Source organism: Vipera berus (genome assembly GCF_964194415.1).
Source record: "Vipera berus genome assembly, chromosome: 1".
NCBI lineage: Eukaryota > Metazoa > Chordata > Lepidosauria > Squamata > Viperidae > Vipera > Vipera berus.
The window spans coordinates 266,315,732-266,331,445 of NC_138202.1; the positions used below are offsets into that span (position 1 = coordinate 266,315,732).

Genomic DNA, 15,714 nt, shown 5'->3' on the forward strand with positions numbered 1-15,714 from the left:
ATAACAATAACAGAATTAACATCCTAATAAGCAGATGTAAATTAATAGCACAAGGACACCTGGAATTATTTAATGCAATATGTGTGAAATTATGGAAAATTACAATGAGTATTTAAAAAAAATCATTCTAAAACTCTCCTTTGTTTAAAATCAACTGTATCATCTTCATTTAAAGCAGGGGTGTCAAACTCAATTTCATTGAGGGCCGCATCAGCATTGCTGTTGCCCTCAGGGGGCCGGGTGGGTGTGGCCAGGGTGGGCGTGGCCTACTGGGTGGGTGTGGCTAAAGTGTGTATGGCCTGGGTGGGTGTGGCCAGCTCTACATCGTTCGCATCAAGGGTTCCTATGGGGGCCTGGGCAGGAGTGGGACAGATCTGAGGGTCTCTGGCAGAAGGAGGGTCTCTGGGCCAGGGCCAAGGCAGTGGGGGCCGTTCCCTCACTGTTTCCAGGATGGCTTCGCGGGCCGCATGAAACCACTTTGCGGGCCTGATCCGGCCCCCGGGCCTTGTGTTTGACATGTCTGATTTAAAGTGATTTAATTAAAATATAAAATTAATCAGTTAATTAGATTAATTAAAACTACCATCCTTTACCCCATTTACCTGCTATTAAATCCCATTAAGCTCAATAGGGCTTTGTAAACAATACAAGACAGTGTTGTAAGGTACTTCAGATAGAGAAGTTACTTTCACTTGTCAAGTAAATATTGTGGTAAAAAAAAACATTCCAAGCAATATTTTAACAATTAAAAAGGCATAATCATTTTTTTAAATATTAATGATAAAGAATTACTTTCCTTTATTGTATATCCAACTATTATTATGTTTGGTGCTGCTAAATAGCAGAAATGACCCTGCTTAACTCAACGTCTGTCTATATTGAACTTAATGATGCTTCTTAAAGAAAAACTGAATCACACATTAGAAGTTCTATTCAAAATGCATGCTTAAGTGCTGTAAGACAATGGAGAAAAGTAATGGCAACCAATCTGGGTGCAGCAAATAAGCATATGTTAAATAAATAAATACCGTAATACATTTAGTAAAACTCAATTTGTTTGAAAGTTTAAACTCGGTTCACAGAAAGCCATTTATTTAGAAATCTAAACCACTTAGGATTTATGATTAAGGCTGATTTTAATATTTGCTTAGGTATTTATAGTATTGTACAAAATTAAATATTCAATGTTTAAACTAAGCTTTAATAAAACAGGCGTATCTGAAAAATTTACAGTATGTAATTCCCAAAGTTGGGAACAGGTAGTATATAAACTCCATAGAAACAGTTTATGATGAATTATTGAATAAGGTGCATATCTTCATCTATAGCTGCTGGTATTTGAGATGGGTCAAGCCAATTTTGATCCATCTCAAAAAGATAAGCAAGGTCAGACCAATGTAGTGTTTGAATAAGCAAATTTTCAGGCAATCCCAGGACGGTTGTTGGACTATGACATTAAAAACAAAACAAACCTGGAAGCAAGGAATGGTAAGTAACATTATTGTTGCCATTATTGTTGTACATGAAAGTCATCAGAAGTGAAGGCTGCTTTGTAAGAAATCTAATACTTAGCTACCTTTCTTCATTTTATCTGACAGCTGAAACAGAAATAAAAACAACCTATTCCATTTTACTTTGTTGACATTTGAGCCTCTGAAGCTCAGGTGAGATTCTCAGTGTACGGACTAACACAGTGTGATGAAATTGCTGGCTGGGCAGAACAAATAAACAAAGAACCTGTTCTGGGCAGGAATAAGAATTTCATCAAAAGACATTGTGGTATATCACATGAGATCTGAGCATGTCTGTGGTCAGAGAGACAAGAATCTTGGCAAAGCAAAAAGCTTGTGTTATTAGGGATTCCCAATTCATTCTATAACAACTACAAATTGAGAATTCCTTGTCATGTTTGTTGCATTATTTCCTTCCATCCAGCTGAGACGTATACTTGCGGCTAATTCATACTTGAGTCCAGGGGTCTTCAAACCTGGCCCTTTTATGACTCATGGACTTCAATACCCAGAATTCCTCAGCCAGTGTGCCTGGCTGAGGAATTCTGGGAGTTGAAGTCCATGAGTCATAAAAGAGTCGAATTTGAAGACCCCTGCTTTAGTCATTCTTATGGAGGAGCTGCAAACCCAGGTTCAGTAACATGGTGCTCAGGTAGGGGGGAAAAAGCAATTGAAACTATAGTCCATGGAACAAATTTATGTCTCCTCATCTTCCTCCTTATCTTTGGTGTTTTTAGCTGTAAGATAAATACAGCTTCCCTTCTGAAAAGTGTTGCAAACCTAAACTAACAAGCCATGGACTTAAAGTGAAACAGTGATGATAGATAAGCTTATTCATTTCGCAATAATCTTTCTGTCTTACCTGAGATCACACACAATCTGGAAAATGTTGGCTTAAAGATGTAGTTTTAAAATACATTTTTAAAAGGGGAAAAAGATATTTTCAACAAATAAAAGTAGAGGTTGACTACACACTTTATTGACTAGGCACAAAGAAACATCTACCAATATGTTCAAGATTAATAATTTATTTGTTGCTTTGTTTGTTCCTACTAATCAGTGATGACTCTTGGCAACTGCCTAAAAAAGTCCCTGAAATTTCTTGACAAGATTTTAGAAGTGGTTTGCCATTGTCTATATTTATGCCTAAAGTAGGACTATAACTCACCATTTCCCAGTTTCTAGGCTGGGGCCTTAATCCCTACACCAGGGGTCTTCAACCTTGGCCCTTTTATGATTTGTGGACTTCAACTCCCAGAATTTCTCAGCCAAGCATGCTGGCTGAGGAATTCTGGGAGTTGAAGTCCACAAGTCATAAAAGGGCCAAGTTTGAAGACCCCTGCCCTACATCAAGCTGACTCTTTTTTTTAAGTAGCAGCAGCAGCTAAAAGAAGGAATAGGAATACATTTTATTTATTTACTAGAAATCCAACTTTTCTACCAAAGCAGAAATGAAAGGTTCCAATCTTATGCAAGTCTGTAAGCAAAAAGGCGGGACTAAAAGATATGAGATGTCATTATTGATTGATTTGCATAATTTCAGTACCCAGCCAATCCTTTATGTCAGGCACGCTGGCTGAGGAATTCTGGGAGTTGAAGTCCACAAGTCATAAAAGGGCCAAATTTGAAGACCCCTGATTTATGTCAATGCTACCAATCATATCAAACTTTAGTATTATACAATAAGAAATTATTGGCTTTACCTTATTATATACTCTCTGAAGTGAAATGTTAACAGTATAACCAATTTTAGGGCAATGTAATTTCAGGAAATGCTGAATGTATTCCAAAGACCAACACTTTAGTGCCTATACTTACATTAGGGAAGTCTCTTGCATGTTATTTCCATGGACTACCTAAGCAGTTGTTTCTGAGACATTCACAAGATAAGTAATGTCACCCACTCATGCTTATTTGTCCTCTGGCATTTGGCAATCATTGAAAACACCACTTGACATTTCATTTGTGTTTGCAGTAGCTGATAGGCACTAATAGACTTCTACACACACACACATGCACACAAACACACACACACAAAGAGTTTGCCTTCTTGGTTTTGACTGAATGTTTACATCCAACTCAGTTGTTGGCTCACTCTGAAATCCATATGGGATAGGCGGGGAAACCACATGCCCAGACTGCTATCTGGTCCCATGCTTTCAAACTGAAGAAAAGCAAACTAACTGAAGCGCCTCCTGGCAGAACTTATCCACTTCCAGAGGCGGCCAGTGATTACTTTTCCAAAACGAAGTGAGCAGCTTGCAACTTGCAAGAATCCGGACATTCAACAGGCTTGACGTGGCCTAAAAGAGAAATTGGCTAGTGGCCCTGCAGTTAACAACTTATTTAAGAAGAAGCCTCAAGTGATAAATTATATTCAGAACAAATATGGGACTAAAAAGTTCCATTTAGCTTATGAGTAGACTTTAGTGGGATATTGTTATTGGTACTTTGTTTGTAGTTATGTTAAAGGGGAGTTAAAGCACATTATGAATTTGGTTAATTGTATATTATGCATAATTTTTATTTAGAATATGATTATTGTAACTATAATCCTGTATTTAGCTCTGGGAAGTGGGGGGGGGAAGTGGGTGGGTTTGGGGTGGGAGGGATTTGGGGATATATTGTAAAATTTTGTTTTTGTAAAACTCTTTAATAAAAAAAAAAAGAAGAAGAAGCCTCAAGTGAGTTCTCTTACTTTGCTCCGGAGGGGAGGACGAGTGGAAGGGATCAGTGCTTGCTTACCACTGGGCAAGCACGTAGCACAAGTTGATTAATTCAGCGTTTCCCAACCTTAGGAACTTGAAGATGCGTGGACTTCAACTCCCAGAATTCCCCAGCCAGCATAGCTGGCTGGGGAATTCTGGGAGTTGAAGTCCACGCATCTTCAAGTTCCTAAGGTTGGGAAACGCTGGATTAATTGATTCTTTTTTCTTTTTTTTTTACTACTCCTCAGGATAGGAAGGCTCCAAAAGAGGGAGCGCATCGGGGGGGGGGGGGTTGAGAAACATCACGCGGGGCCACGGGAAGGAAAGCGACGCAGCGCAGTCCCGCCGGCCAGGGACCGACGGCCTCGCGCGGCACGAGGGGCCAGCGTCCACGTGCCGATTCCCTCCAGCGCCTCGCGACCGACCAATACTCACGCGAGAAAGCAGCCAATGACAAGGAGCGGCTGTCAGCAGTAAACACCGTCCTTCCCTCCCCTCACCTCGCACTAGGCACGCACGCGTCGACCTTCCGCTGCTTCGGAGCGCTGCTCCCGAACTCGCAACAAGTCGCCGCACAAAGTGCAAAAAGCAACAACAACAACAACAAAAACCCGGGGTTTTTTTTGGGGGGGTGGGGGAGCATCTCGCAAAAATTAGGCAACGTGGCGCGAGTTTTTTTTTTAAACTTTTTTTTTAAAAAAAACAACAACCCAACTCCCCCCCTCCCTTCAGAAGAAATACTTCTGGGTGTTTAATCTGAACTCGAGGCTGCCTTACAAAAGAGGAGGGATTTTTTGTTTTGTTTAAAGACAGAGAGGGGGGGGGAGAGGAAAGGGAGGCGAAAAGCGCGAGGGGCAAAACGAGTGGGCCCCCCCTCGAGGAAGTTAAGGATTTCCTTTTTCTTTTCTTTTTTTTTCTTTTGGAAGTTTTATAATCGGCTGCGCGGTTGAGTAACATTTCTATTTCCCCGCTGTAAATTGGTTGCGTGGAGAAAGACGGGGGGGGGAGAGGGGGTATAACGTGGAGAGGGATGTGCCTCCTCTTTTAAAAAAAACAAAAAAACCCCCAAAAAACTAAGTTCTTCCAAGGCAGGAACCTTCGTCTTGGAATCGGGAAGAGAATTAATAATACAGAAGGGAGCAGGAGCAGCAACTTGTAAGGATCAAGCGAAGGAGTCCTGGCAGGGGAACAAAACAAAACAAAACAAAACGAAAAAAGGTGAGTACAATAATTCTCTCCTTACCTTTCCCTCCGTTTCTCTTTCCTTCCCTCTCCACCTTCCCCAACCCTCTTCCTTTGCGGCGACGAAAACTGGTATAAGGGAAACGGGTCTCTGGTCCTTTGGCTTTAAACCGCGCTTCCCTTTTTTTTTTATTAGAGAAGCACCGCGCGGGAAAGGTTGGCGACCGGCAACAGAAAAGCTGCTTGACCGGCGGCGCCTCAGTTCAGAACCGAGAGCGGCGGGGTTCCCAAGTCCATTTCGCCCCTTCTCACGTCACGGGCACCGGGCGGAGAAGGCGCGCGTGTTGTTTGGGTCGCGAGGGGGAAACAACAACAACACGCGAAGTTTTCTCGAGAGGACGGCTCTGTTTTGGGGGCGGGGGGGCCGGGAGGGCCAACGTGAGGTGGAGGGGCGCTCGGTTGCCGCCCTGGAGCCTCTTTTTTTTTTTTCTTCAGAGGACCGGGATAATAATCGCCTGGGGGAGAGTCAGGCCTTCGGAACGAAACGCATCGTTTGAGAAAAGTTCGCCTGGCTCTTTTTGCGCGAGAATTCCCAGTTCGGCCGCCTCTTAAGTGCCATCTCGGGTTTCTTGCCTCCGTCGCTTGGGTCGCTAGAATAACAAACGTGACATACCGGTAAGAAAGAAAGAAAGAAAAAGAAAAAAGAAAAATCAGACGACTCGCTTCTGATGCCCTGGCTTGTTGCTCCTCGGTTTTCGTGTTCCGTTTCAAAAGGTCGCTTGTTTTTTCTAGCGTTGTATTTCTTGACTGGGCTCGGCTGACTTGCTTCAAGCTGGGACGGAGTGGCGTTTCAGCAGGGGATCGTCGCTGTCGGTGGGGTGGGGGACGGGAGAAATTGTGGGGGGGAAAAAATCTCCCAAACTGGCGGAGGGTGGTGGGGTTTTGTTTTTGTTTTTGTGTGTGTGTGTGTGTGTAAATTACTTGTATTTTCAGTTGGAGAAACTCTGGGCCACTCTTTTGGGAAACAGTCGGGTTTTTCTTTCTCCCCTAACTTGGACTATAAATGTCGAAGCTAAACCGTGCGTTGCTTTTACTGCATTGAAAACCTGGAACTTTTCAGTCTTACATTTTTTCCCCTCCTCTGGACAAGTTAGTTTGTGTTTATAAGGCGTGCAGGTCTTAATGAGGAAGTTTGTTTTGAGAGTTCGAGTAACATAGGAAATGAAAAATGGGGTGTAAGTTGCTCCACTTGCATTTTTTGTGTATATATTTTTTTAATAAACCGAAACATTCATGAGTACATTTAAGCTTACAGCTAGAAAATACATAGTGAACTCATTCCCTTCTTACACTTATTCTGAGGAACAGAGGAATTGACTTTGTAGATCAGGTGAGTGAGGTGCAATGAAATACAGTATTATACAATCAATGACTTATGTTTTGATCTTAAAATACTACCACGTGGAAGACTTTTTTTGTGGCTGGTCCTCCTCGAAGTAATAGTTATTTTATGTTCAGCCAATGGGCTTTGGTCATTAATTAATTTGTGGCTTTATGACAAAATGGTATATTCTGGACCATCTCAAATTTAGCATTCTGTGAAAATGCTGCAGCTTAATAGTGATAAATTTAATATAGCCAAGCTATCTTATCTGTTATTACCATTACTATATTTTGCTGTTCTACTTGCAACTATTTCATTATGCAGTGACATTGGCCTACAAAGTTTTTACTTTCCAAAGACAATTATTAATTGGAGATTTTATCCACCTGACAGAAAATTATTGTTAATAAAGCCTGACATAAAACTTATATATTCTTGTTTTTATACTGCATGGTTAGAATTAGCTTAATTCTTAATTTCATCCAGTATGTGTTTTAAAAATGCTTGGCATTTTGTTTAGTTTAAGATTTTTATTAAGCAGTATCCCATCAATTACCAATATACTGTTTTGTTTCTGGCGGTGGTTTTTAAGGTATCCTTATTGTAAAATAAACTATGTGCTTATAACAAAGTTATTGGTAGTGGACTATTTTTATAGTGAAGTATACTATAGAAGTTAAATGAATGAATAAATAAATACTAGCACTAAATCAATAATACTTTTTTCTAATGAGGCATAATTTTGTTTTTTTGTGTAGTAGGACCTGTTTTGATGGTAAGAAAATTGACTGATAAAATTCTAGCTCATCTTGTAATCATTTTACTCATTATTTGTACAATCTATAATTATACAATGTTATTAATATAATAGACTTTTAAGCTCTATTTTTAAAGGCAGAAATATGAGAGTTCTGATATCAAAGAATTTTTAAAAGTGAATATTAAAGCATCACAGTATTATTAATACAACTGATGGAAATGAAAGACATACAGAAACTTAACTATAAGTAATAGTCTCCCCCCCCCCTTAGATAAATTATTTTATACAATATTGTATTCATTTGAAGATAGCAGAACCAAATTATTTTGCAAGTTACCATGGACAAAATCTAATGTGCTTATTTTCAGAAGAGGAGAAAACCTACATATTAAAGTGAATGTTTATTAGATAGTTACCTTCTGATTTTCAGGTAATATCACCTGGGACATAATTGTATTTACTGGACTTTTGATAAAGTTCTTGGTGTAACCTTTAAAAATGAAGATATCCAAACTGCTTAGAGGGCCTTTTTTTTTACAAGAGAAGTTTATTCGGCATACTTTTATATAGCAGCTGCTGATCATATTTCATAGAGCTGTTAAAGCACTTAAAACCTAAAATTAGGTACTGCCTAGTAGTAAATATTTTCAGTTGCTGCTTAAAGAAATAAATGGAAGAGTTATTCTTTAAAAACCATTGCTAAACAAAGCAGGTACAGTTTTAAAATCAAATAAAAAGAATAGCTGAAATAATTTATTTTCTTGATGTAATACTATATGCTTTTAATCTCCTTTGAAAAGTGATTCCACTGTAAAGAAACTGTTAAACATGTATCTTCGCTTGATATTTTGTAATGCGATTGTTTCAAAATCATTTTTACCTCCACTTAAGTTTTGTTTAAATAATCTACAATGTGGAACATATTCATCTTCTTTCTGCAATGAAATCTTAACTGATTTCCCAAACTCACATTGCAAACCTGTGACAAATTGAACATTTTATACAAAAACATCTGAAATCTACATATTTTCATAATACATGTTTACATTTTCATTAATTATTTTATTATGAATTAGTACAAATATTGTATAAACCTGCTTATAATCCAAGGACAAATAGGTATGATTTGAAATTTGATGTCAAGCATAATATTATATAATTTACTGATATACTCTGTTTATTAGTAATAATAAGCTCTGCATAATGTTTTATATTGTACACTAAAGGCATGAACACTTTCATGGATTCTGGCTATATCTTGGGAATAATAAAGGTATCAATTATAAATATTTATAAGTATTTGTTGCTTTGGATAGCAGATAGTTAACAGTACTGCTTTGTTTAGCAACAGAAGTTACTCAGTGAATATTTGATCACTGACTTAACTTACCAGGGATACTTTTCAATACCTGGGTATTAGCTGAATGAAACTTTTGCATATTATTAAAATACTATTAAGCTTAAAAGTATATTCATAACAGCTTATTTTGATGCTTCAAACTTTCTTATGATAAGTTCTTTTAAAGTATTCTTTAGTCTCATTGTTTTGTATGAAATTATGATTTAATGATAAATCTGGATATTAACCATATAGTTGTATTTATTTTTCTTAAAAACTGGATATAACTTTTTTTTTTAATTCTGTGCTCCAGGACATCAGTGACAAGATCAAATACTTCTGCATGCATTTTAAATTATGCAAGTTTATGCCTGAATCCTAAACCTTTATGTATCTTAACCATGGCCTATTGAACCAATCAAGCTGTATTTCTGTACAGAAATATCAATCAGGGCTTGATATTTCTGTAATTCAAAAATATGACAGTCGAAAGAAATTACACTTCATAATTTTTTTATGAAATAGTAAGCAACAGCAATTCTTTCTCCCCCCCCCCCAGTCAGCCCCACATATCAAAATGCTAAAGGGACAAAATAGGCCCTCAAGATAGGACCATGACTAATAGTGGGGTCCAAATGCAATAATCATTTTCCATTTAACTTCAATATTTAGACATTTAGAACCTTTTGAATTATTATTTGACTACATGGTACTTATGATATTTTATTCGAGTAGAGAGTTGACTCTTGCTACTTATATAGTGTTTGCATATTCATTTTCCAGTAGAACATTAGTTTCAACATATTGTGAAAACTTGTTTAGTTATTCTTAGCACTTTACTAAGTTACTTAAGACAAATTCATTTTTAAGAAGTCTTCATAAACAAAAGGGAACATTAGTTAATAGTATATAAAAGTAACATGTATAATAAAGCTTTTTAACCTACTACTTTTGAAGTGACAGTAATTGCACATTATATTGTTAGACAATATTTCAGTATAATAGAAGATACATGATTGATAGTTTGTGGAAGTTTAGAATAGTGGTATGTTTTATACCTATAAAAATAATATCAATACGGTCTATTACATTATCTTTGCTATCTGTGTAAACCATTTATATAGTTTCACTTCAACTGAAAATAAACTGAAGTCAAATAAAATAGTAGTTCTGGAAGCCAGGATTTGTATTCTTTTAATTAAATAGTTTACATGGCCACCTATCTCACAACAGTGACTCTGGTGGTGTTCAGTGATTAGAACCAGTGGTGGGATTCAACCAGCTTGCACCAGTTCGGCAGAATCAGTAGCTAATTTTTTGTTGCCCAGGCCCAGAATGGACTTCTGGAAGCAGCATCCACATGGAGAACCAGTTGTTCACATATTTGAATCCCACCACTGATTAGATTAGAACAACTATTGCCTCCATATTAACCCATGATGTCCAAGGTTAAAACACAAAAACCCAATTTGAAGACCAAACATCTGGTCTTCAAAGTCTTATGAAAAGCTAACATGGTTACGTCTCTGGATTTCTGGATAGATACTATTCCACAAGGCGTGTGCTGCCACAATTAAAATACAACTTCTGGATCCAACAAGATGACCTTGTTGAATGGAGGGAACCTAATGCAGGGCCTTTTGTGTTCTATCTGGTGGGCTAAGCAGAAGCTATGGGAGAGAAATATTTTGAAAAAAATAAAAATAATAAGCAGGTAACTATATCAAAAGTTCACTTTGGAAATTGAGAGACTTTTTAAAGCAATTTCTGATAATCAGGAAGTTTTAAAATGGTTAGATAAATCACTCATTGAATCCTGAATCTACAAATGTAACTATTGTATTTTGTTTAAATAATTTTGTTGAACTCTAGTTATAAGTTATACCAATTCCATTTACTTAAATTTACCATTAGAAGACAGATCCTTTTGAGAATTTAACCCAGCAAGTTGCTTGTGTGTATACAATCAAATATACCTTGAATTTGATAGTTTAAAGCTTGTAGGCAACAAGAAAGATATTTTGTTGTCAAGAAAGCTGTATGAGCATACCTATAAAGTCATCAAGAATCAAGTCCAACTTTTTTCTTTTACTTTTGCTTGAGGCATAAGTTTTAAATGTTTTGCATAAGATAAAGGCCAGTAAAATAAAACAAAACAATGAACAATGTCAGTGTACCACAAACTGTATTTCAATGCAAATCATCTCTTTAAGTAAGTTAAATGTTTTCCTTTCTACCATTCTAAGAGGAATTTCACATAGTTGTGTGCATTTGCATAAATATAAACTTATATAAATATAAATAAAACCACAGCAGAATTCTTAAAAAGAAATATTTTCATAATTTTGAGTATTTTGGATAATGTAGTTTCTTTACAAAATAGATTTACAAACCAGTAAGAGTGGATATAAACACCAGCTTTTCAGAGACTTGTATAATTTGATAAATATATCATGAGGACAAGCACAGATGTTTCAAAGGTTGTATGCCCAGGCCAGCTGCCTTAATTTACTTTTTTTCTATTTCAGTGTTCTGTATTAGAGGTTTTCATCTGTTTGGATAGATAAGGTTTTTTTTATATATTGTTAATGTGACTCTGAACAAATCTGCTTTGAAATTTACTTTTTGAGACATAAATGAAATTCACCTGAGAGTAAATTCTATTTACCTTAATGTGACTTCCTTCTGAGTAGAAATGTATACAACTAATGACCTATTAGAGTGAGAAGAAAATGGAAAAGTAGTATTGTTGAAAGATTGCATACTATATGCAGTTAAGAAATGCTTCTTTTTTGTTATTCCTTGGTGAAAATAGAAAAACATAAAATTCTGATTATTGTGTCCTATCGTGATTCTACTAATACCTTCAAGAAAAAAATAATTCACGTAAAATAAAATGCTTAAGTGTGTTCAAATATTGTAAATTTGGACCCAAGACATTTTGCAGTTTGTAATGGCTTACTTACATCTATATTTTCTCATGCTTAACCAAACGTGTATATTAATCCAGCTAGATACAATACACTTCATATTTTGTATGTGGCAGTATATGAAGTTTCATATGAAGATAGTTTTCTATATATGGAGCAAGTCTGATATGGAAGAAGAAATGAATGAGAAAGCTATATGTAAATAGAGAAAATAATAATGTATTGATTTGAACTCTTTTTGCCTGGAGATATTTAGTGATCAGCTCAGATTTGCAGACTATCTGGTACATGATAAAAGTGTTGGAAGCTATTTTAAAATGTTAAATATATAAAAGTTCAATAAAGAAAGTAAAATTTCCTCTGTGTGTATGTTTGTATACACACATAGATGTATATGCAGTATTTTAAAAACTCTGTGTGTGTATATATATATATATATATACACACACACACATATATATATACATACATACACATACATATACATATACACACATGCACACAAACACAATGTTCTAATCAGTAGGTACAAACATACTTATTTGAAAGTCTATACAATCCCGTGACTTCAGGATCAGATATTAACTTTTATGTCAGTTGCAAAGATAGAATTTCATTACTCCCATATTAAAGTAGAATTGTTTTTAATTTACAGTATAGTAACATGAACATGTGATGAAGTATGAGAACATTTGAGGAAGTAGATCGTAAAGTGCTTGCGTGTGTGTGTACAGTAAATTATGAATAAGTGTGTGTTTACACATTCATAATGTACTGTACTATCCATGAGTTAGAGAATGTAAAAATAAGATTGGGATATATCCTACATTAGAAAAATAGCAACTATATATAGAAGTTACATATGGCATAATCATTATATATTTATAACTTTATTGAGCAAGTAACATCAGAAAATTGTATACTACACATGCTTATTAATTTACATGAATTGATAATACTACTGCTAACAGTAATGTACATAAATTGCGTGCAGATCTTTGTTCATGATTTATTGGGGTATATTGGATCATTTTACATCAGACATGTCAAACACAAGGCCCGGGGGCTGGATCCGGCCCACAAAGTGGTTTCATGTGGCCCGCGAAGCCATCCTGGAAACAGTGAAGGAACGGCCCCCACTGCCTTGGCCCTGACCCAGAGACCCTCCTTCTGCCAGAGACCCTCAGATCTGTCCCAGGCCCCCATAGGCACCCTTCATGCGAACGTTGTAGAGCTGGCCATGCCCACCCAGTAGGCCATATGCACTATAGCCACGCCCACCCAGTAGGCCATACACACTATAGCCACGCCCACCCAGTAGGCCACGCCCACCCTGGCCATATCCACCCGGCCCCTTGAGGGCAACCGCAATGCTGATGTGGCCCTCAATGAAATTGAGTTTGACACCCCTGTTTTACATGAATATAGCTAAATTTAAATGGTGTATTGTTAAATTTCAAGTTTTTGTCATTTGACTTGTTCTTTTTTAACTGTAGGACAATTAAACATGTTCTCATAAATGAATGTTATTGTAAGGAAAGTGGCAAGTTAGTTTGGTGAGTTAGTTTGGAATGGCTCACAGTTAGTTTTAAAATAACCATCCTTTAACTAATTAAAACCCAATATATTTATCATTAATTTTGGATGATTTTCACATATTATGCAAACTATTAGGAGCACTAATACTCATTTTGACAGTATTCTTTTATATCCAGTGTTTAGTCGCTGAAGCAGTGCATCATCTCATGTGCTTGGGCTGTCTTCAGTGAGGATCTCCCAAATTAATTGAGTGGAAATCCTCTATGTGGAAGATATTACCATAAGGTTATTTATTTATTATGACTATTGCTTGGTTTCTAAATTATTGTGGCAAAATTTGCTCTCAGATTAAACAAAAGAAAAATTCTTGTCTCTCCCATATGTATCAGTTACATTTGCCACAAAACTGTTATTAATCTTAGCATTCTGACAGTATTCTTCTATTGATCTGGAGTAAAATAAGTGCAGGAATTCCCAACCCCTGGGCCACAAAGTGGTACTGGTCTGTGGCCTGTTAGGAACCAGTTTGCACAAGCTAGTGAAGCTTCATATGTGCATGCGCAGGATCTAGGTAGCGCACGAAACCATCCTCCCCCTCCTGGTCTGTGGAAAAAATGTTTTCCATGAAACTGGTCCCTGGTGCCAAAAAGGTTGGGGACTGCTGAGTTAGCGGAACAACTCTCTGGATTATAAGTATTTATTTTACTGTGACCTCAAAACTATTTCCAGAGGGGAAAAAAATCTAGATTCTTGGTCATCATGGAAAATCAGAGATTTGTAGAAAGAACTTATCAAGAAAAAATAAATACCGGTACATGTTGTACATGTCTATTAGGCAATAAAATAATATACAGTTGAAATCTGTTTTTAGCTTCAAGACTTTTTAGAAGATTTACCTGGAAAGCTGAGATAAAACTGCCAAATGTGGCTGTATTGGAACTTTTTCTGGCCTTTCTCTGACCTTTCTCTGACCTTCCAAATTGTAATTGTTATTTTATAGCTCTAGAGCAGGCATGTCAAACTGTCGGCCTGTGGGCCGGATGCGTCATGAAACCGCGCCAGCAACGACGTCACATGACATTGCAAGTTTGACATGCCTGCTCTAGAGAATTCAGAAAATGATATTTGTCACTTTTTTAATCTCTGATGCTTGGCAATTTTAGTTGCCATGTTGTTTATACACTATGAATATTTTGTATCTTAGAATCTTTAATAAGATTACACCATTGTCTGAACAACAAAAGTTAATGGCTTCATGATGTTTCCTTTCCTTGATCGCTGTCTCTATTTCTTCCTGCTGATCGTTTTGCTTGCTTTGTTTGTTCTTTGGACTGATGTTCCTTTCAAATTGACAAGCCCAATTCTAAGGTTAGCAGTCAGGCCTTATAATGACTCTACTGCTGTTACTTGGAGTAGTTGTGCCCATATTGATTAAGGGTAAGGTATAAAAGCATAAATCATGAGTAGCCTCACTTCTGGTTTTGCCTGTTAAATAATAATTATCTCTTGAATAGTGAGGACAGAAGAAAGGTAGTGAAAACTGGGGAATCAGAAGATGAAAATACTGTGAATATAATAGGAACAATTGTTAAGCTCATAAACTTTATGGTGTCCTTTAAAAATGGGAATATATTCCCAAATACATAGAAACACACATATAAAATAAAAAGTGCGTAAGGAAACTAAAAAAAGAGACTTTCAGTAAGCAAGGGAAGCCCGTAAATGTATTTGAGTCATGTATACTTTAGCTTAGGTATGGTACAATTATATGGTTTAAACTTTCAAAGACTTTCTGATACATTTTTATACCATATGTCAATTAACAATATAAATTGTTACTTATGAACATATTGACAACTGGTATAAAAATTAGAATATTGTAAAAAGAATTTTGTAAAAGTGTATTAAATATCTTAATACAGAAAGTTATCTTCAGGAACATGAAACAGATTTTTTTTGAAAAAAACTCTTTAAACGTAAGATATTTCAGCTTTAAATTACATTTACTGATGGAATTAACTAAATTGTCTATAGACTTAAACTCCTGAAAATATTTTTTTAAAAGTTAAAAAACCATTGATTTACAACATGGATGCAAAATTATCAAACTTCTGTTTTAGTATTTTTTAACATGAAATGCATCTTGTAACCAGTTTGTTGTATCAGTAATAAAAGAATATTGCTACCTTTCTACCTTTTGAGGTCTTGAATGGTTTTGGTCATAATATCATATCCTAAAAGGAGTTTGTTTCCCACCTGTCCTAAATATTACTATATATTGCAGGGGATCCTCCAGGCAGTCAAAAATCACAGTGGCCATAAACACATAGCCAAAGCCCTGACTTTTTTTTTAAACTTGTA

General features: G+C 36.3%; 1 protein-coding gene across 4 annotated transcripts in view; it reads left to right on the top strand.

Moving 5' to 3' along the window:
- Positions 1–6,078: 6,078 nt before the first annotated feature.
- The window catches only part of EYA4 (EYA transcriptional coactivator and phosphatase 4), a 112,767-nt gene continuing 103,131 nt past the window's right edge, over positions 6,079–15,714 (top strand). For 3 of the 4 annotated variants that reach the window (XM_081346354.1, XM_081346356.1, XM_081346357.1), the window contains exon 1: positions 6,079–6,175. The gene's annotated coding sequence lies outside the window, so the exon portion shown is untranslated. Of the gene's footprint in view, positions 6,176–6,345; positions 6,792–15,714 lie in introns of those variants that run through there. The other variant, XM_081346355.1, reaches the window with a different exon arrangement.